The sequence below is a fragment of the Gavialis gangeticus genome, unplaced genomic scaffold (assembly GCF_001723915.1).
Source record: "Gavialis gangeticus isolate Ggan-Ray unplaced genomic scaffold, GavGan_comp1, whole genome shotgun sequence".
NCBI lineage: Eukaryota > Metazoa > Chordata > Crocodylia > Gavialidae > Gavialis > Gavialis gangeticus.
Genome location: NW_017729029.1, coordinates 44,926,686 through 44,931,930, shown reverse-complemented (window position 1 = coordinate 44,931,930; position 5,245 = coordinate 44,926,686). Strand labels below are relative to the sequence as shown.

Genomic DNA, 5,245 nt, shown 5'->3' with positions numbered 1-5,245 from the left:
ACTTGAATTGGCTAGTAGCCCACCACGCACTCCCAGGGAGGGCATGGAGACACAGAGAGGCAAAAGGGACTCAACCCAGCTGCCCCAGGGAAATCTGCCAAGGCACAACAGAGACTATCAACCACCTCCTCTGGCTCTGCCCATACATCAAGGGGGTGTGGAAAAAGGTAAACTAGTTCTGTGAAGAGGTGACAGGGATCAGGCTGATGACAAGGGAGGCAGCGCTGTATGGACACCTGACTAAACATTAGGCGACCTCAACAACCCACTTCAACCAGTTTGTGTCCTGTGTCAGGGGCACACTGTGGAAGTCTAGGAACCTCCTGATATACAGGCACACAAACCTTGAGGAAACAGACTGTGTTAAAATGTTTCTGAGTGAACTCCAGTCCTACTCCCAGAAACCGGTGGCAAAGGATAGAAAAGATGCAGCCAATTCCACCTGGCAAAGGGACACTTGGCACAGGCTCTTCAAAGACCCCCCTAGAGGGGGAGTGGACAGTGATAGCAAAAAGGACACTAATACAACCAGACCTGGAGTGACAACAGCAGTGGAAGCAGCAGCAACAGTGATGATGACAATGAATGAACTGAGAGTATAAACCATAAAATTGGTGCTAGGACTAAATGACAGTGTGATTGAACTAGGGAAAGAACTACGGATGGGTGTGTGGGTTTGTGTGTGTGTGTGTTTATTGTAATGGGTGTGGGAGTTTTGAAGGTGGGTTAAGGTATGTGAAGAAAAATTCTTGCTAGATGGCGAGTGTGTGTGTGTAACTATAACTATATATTTATATATATACACACATCTATCTATCTATCTGTCTATCTATCTATCGCTATGTATATAGAAGTATATCTTTTTTCAGAAAAAAAAAGTAGGTTCCTATCACTATGTTTGCCCAGTATGGGTCTTGTGTTTTATAATCATGCTCAGTTTTGGCTGCATTTAATCAACTTCATAGTCCCTTACTGAGCACATGTTGCTTTTGGCAACAGTTGAATGGTGGACAATATATTTAGTGAGGTTTTCTTATATGTGAATAGAAGACAAGGGGCTATTTTCCCCATGCTGACTGGGTGAGGAAAAACATCAATGCATATTCAAGTAAATATGGTACAGTCTTCTTTCTGCAGATGGGAAAAATACAAGAGTAGAGGCAGACAGTGACTTGCCAACAACACATAGGGCATGTCTACACATGGCTGTATGGTGCCACCCATTGTTACTCTGCCATCATTTAGTATTTTCTTTTGGAAGTACTAAATCAGGGGTAGGCAACATTTTTTGGCTGGAGTGCCAGAAAACCCACAATGTCTACCCTGGAAAGTGCCAGAGTGCCGACATGCTGGAGCCTGGAGCAGCTGTTTGCAGCCTCTTGGCTGCAGCCGGCCCGCAGAGCCCAGTCTGCTTGCAGCAGGACTTGCAGCCTCCCAGCCGCCTGCTGGGAGCAGCCTGGGCTCCATGGCTGGCAGCAGCTGTTTAGAGCCCGGGCTGGTGGTGGTGTGCCGAGCAAAATGGCCTTGCATGCCATGCTCAGCACACGTGCCAAGGGTTGCTGACCCCTGTACTAAATGATGATGCAGTAACAGCCCATACTGGACCGTGCCAGCTATGCATGGTTATTTTTAGCTGCTACATTGCCGTTGCAGTGTGCTATAATGAAAGAGTGCATTGCTACGGCTATGGAGCTGCAACGTCATGGTTTTTGCCTATTGATGCTACGGTGACATAGCCTCATGTGTACATGCACCCGTAGTGTATGTTTTTCATGCAAGGTGATCAGCGCTGAGGCCTGTTACCTTAGCCCTGGTGGGTGCAGTCCTGGTATTGCAAAACTACACCTGAGTTCTTCCATGCTTGGGCTACATTCATTTGGGTGTGTTGCAAGGTTTTCTAGGGCCATGCCTATGGTCTTTGTGCTCAGAATAAGTTGAGCTGTTTACATTCTTCCCAGAGAATTGTGTCTCTCCTTGTGTGCATACAGAGAGAATTGTGGGAAGGCATTGGAGAGTTACCTGCACTCCAGAAATTTACCCTGTAGTGACCAGTCTGTGTGAAAGACTCACTCAAGTTTTAGCCTGTTGGCCCAGGTAAGCTAGATAACCTGGTCTGAAGGCACCACACAAGGCAGAAAGGTTTTATGTGTGTGCATGGGAGAGACAACATCTGAGTAGAAACCCTAGAGATGACTGCCCACGATGGATTCACAGAGTCAGTAGCAGAGCTAAGTCTTGACTCCAGAAGTCTTGACTTCTGCTCCACTGTTTTAACCACAGCATTTGTGATGCATTTCAATAAGATAAGAGAAGGAGGGAGAAAAGCATCTTCTGAGACCTGTCATCTAAAAAAAAAAAAAATGATGAAAAATCCTTTTGTTGGACTTCTGTAGGTTAGAAACCTCCTATTATATCTGCTTCTGAAATAAAAGTACCAACATTTGAAAGTGAAAGTAACCCCCTCCCCTTTTCCAGACATTTGGAAACATCAATGTGCTTTAGACATTATGCAGTGATTTGTTGTAATTCGTGACTGATGTTACAACAGTGGTTTATCTTAGTCTGCGCCAGTTCCTTTGGTTCTAGAAAACAAAAGCAAATGCAAAAAAAAAAAAAAATACTGGTAAGTTGACACATTACTTTGTAAATAAATGAGAAGCCTGAAGGACAGGCCGGATAAGGGCAAAGTGATGTCGAACTGAAACGGCTAGGACTAGGTTTGGTACAAGAAAATCATAGGTCTCAAGTATACACTACCTCACAGGAAGAGTGTAATGAAACCCAGCCAGCTTCAAGAGAGAAAACAAAACCTATTGATTTTATTCCAAGGAAAGAAAGAGAAAAAGAACAGATGCACAGAGTCTTCTGTCCACTTACTGCAATCAGCAGTGCTGAGTTAGAAGCAGATAATAGCTCAGCCTTCTTTTCTTTTTGTGCTTCCTTCTGAAGAAATACCCTGGCTCAGACAGCAAAAGATTCAATTTGGGGTTGATGGGGAGGGGGAGCAAGGACCTCACACAAGAACTGACCTAAACGCTGAGGAGGTTTGAATAATCTAATTTACAATAAAATGGTATTTACAATGTTATCAGACAAAGCTTAGCAGTGTTAAGTTAAACAGCATATAATGTGATTAGTGAGGGGGTCATGCCCATGATGTCATGCAAATTCTCTGAACTCTTGGAATGGGCAGATAATGGCTCAGGCATTTATTCTCCTGTGACACACAGGACTCAGTAAACGTTTAGGGTGGATAGGGATGGGACTGAGACAAACGTGCCCAAGGGTGCTCACACACACATGCACTCTCTCAATACAGTTGATTAATCCAAATAGAAAAATTCTCTCCTCCGAACCGACCTTTACTGCAGGCCTGCAAAAAACAGGACAATTTAGTAGTTAGAACAGAGCTTAAGAAGTTATTTTGCAGATCTGGGGTTGATTCTGGACTCTGCCACTTATTTGCTGTTTGACCTTGGACGTATTGCTTAATCTCTCTGTGTCTCCATTTACACCATACGATACTTAGAGATCCTTCTGGAAAGGGTTCTTTATATGTATAAATTATTGTGTTTCTGAGTCTAATGCAGAACAATAATGGAATATGCCATTGTGACCTTCACTGAAGACTATGGCAAATTTGTGTAGTATTAAATATTTTAATTGCTGTGAAACATTAAAACATGATGGATTTTTTTTTTTTTTTACTGGCTACATTAGACTAATGAATCTCCAGGTTGTTGAAGGATCAAGAGGATAAAAGATAACGAGGCCAATGTCTCATTTAATACACTAATACACAGTTTAGAGTAAAGGAGTCTTGGTAAAAACAAATAAATGAGCAAAAAGCCCTTTAAATTTAAAAACCCTTCAGGTACGCATTACAAGTTCATGGATTCTGAACTGAGTTTCTTCAGCCTAAATCTGGCAGAACTCAGTTGAAGTGAACAAAATTTTGCACCAGCTCACTGGGTTCAGGGTCTGTCCCACTTTATTTCATGGATACTCTTGTTTGTGGGATACATACAGAGTCTTCATTCCCACTTGGCATCATGCTGTGAAAGTGAGATGCATCGTTTCATTGCAAGTTAGATATTTGCCACATAGTATTCCCAGCGATCCAGAGAATGAATAATAGACAGACTCCGCAGCACCTCGCAGAATCAGGCCCCACAACAGAGTATAGGGAAATCTTTAAGAAAGGAGGAGAGGGAGGGAAAGAACAGACAGGGTTAAAAACCTGTGGCCCCCAAAATGCAAATCCATTAGTGTGGCAAACTCAGCTGGGGCATTTGTGCAATACTCATCTTTTATTGCAACAATGATCCTTTATATTGGCTGTGGCACAAGTTGATGTTTATGGCATGATCTCTGCTTTGATGAAGGAAACCCACATGAATTTTATCTGACAGCAGAGAGATGCCATCAGGAATAAATCACTATCTGGTAAAGGGAAGCCAAACTTTTGTCTCTGTGTGGCTGATGAATCATGAGCAGGAGCCAAGTGCAATAGGCATACAATGCAGTGGAGGACTAGCCAGTCAGATCAGGCATGTGGGACAAACTAATTACAAGGCAGAATGAAAGCGAAGCCTGCAGGTAGTCACCTTTTAAATAATCAGAGCTGACAGTTTTACTACGGTAGCAGAGTTTAACACTTTGTAGGTATGTGCTACGTCATGTGTGCTGCCTGCATGAAATATTCTTTCAGCATTACATAGTATATTTAGCAGAAAATTTTATTCCAGGCATTTTTGCATTATTATTTTTTTCCATCCTTACAATTAATTACAAAAGGATTCTCTTACTGTTGCTAGAGGTGTTGGCAATGGATTATGCAGGATGATGTGCTGTATAGACCTCTTATTGCTTTATGGTTAATTGGACAAGGATGAAGTAACATAGAAGGGACGTCATGGCCCATAGAGTCTAGTCCCTTGAGTTTGCAGGCAACCACTGACCCAAGAATTCCCTCCAATCACCACTTTGAACCCTCAAACTCAAGTACAAAGTCACCAAACCAAAAAAACCAGGAGCACTCTACAACATACCATAGGTAGAAGCTGGGGAGAGGAAGGCACTACCAATGCCCTGCCACTGCAAGGAAAGGGAAGCAATTGGTTAATGTGGTCAGAGGATCCTAGAAAGGGGACTGTGGCTTATGCCACAGAGGAAGGCACCCCCCCCCCCCCCCCCCCCTTTCCAATTGTACCCCGGGGGGAAAAAAAAAAACACTTCCTCCCCC

General features: G+C 43.3%; 1 long non-coding RNA gene across 1 annotated transcript in view; it reads left to right on the top strand.

Annotated features, from left to right (window-relative positions):
- The window catches only part of LOC109300421, a 6,194-nt gene extending 5,675 nt beyond the window's left edge, over nucleotides 1-519 (top strand). Inside the window, exon 2 of the long non-coding RNA XR_002098212.1 lies at nucleotides 168-519. This is a non-coding gene — a long non-coding RNA (uncharacterized LOC109300421). The remainder of the gene's footprint in view (nucleotides 1-167) is intronic.
- Nucleotides 520-5,245: the final 4,726 nt, after the last annotated feature.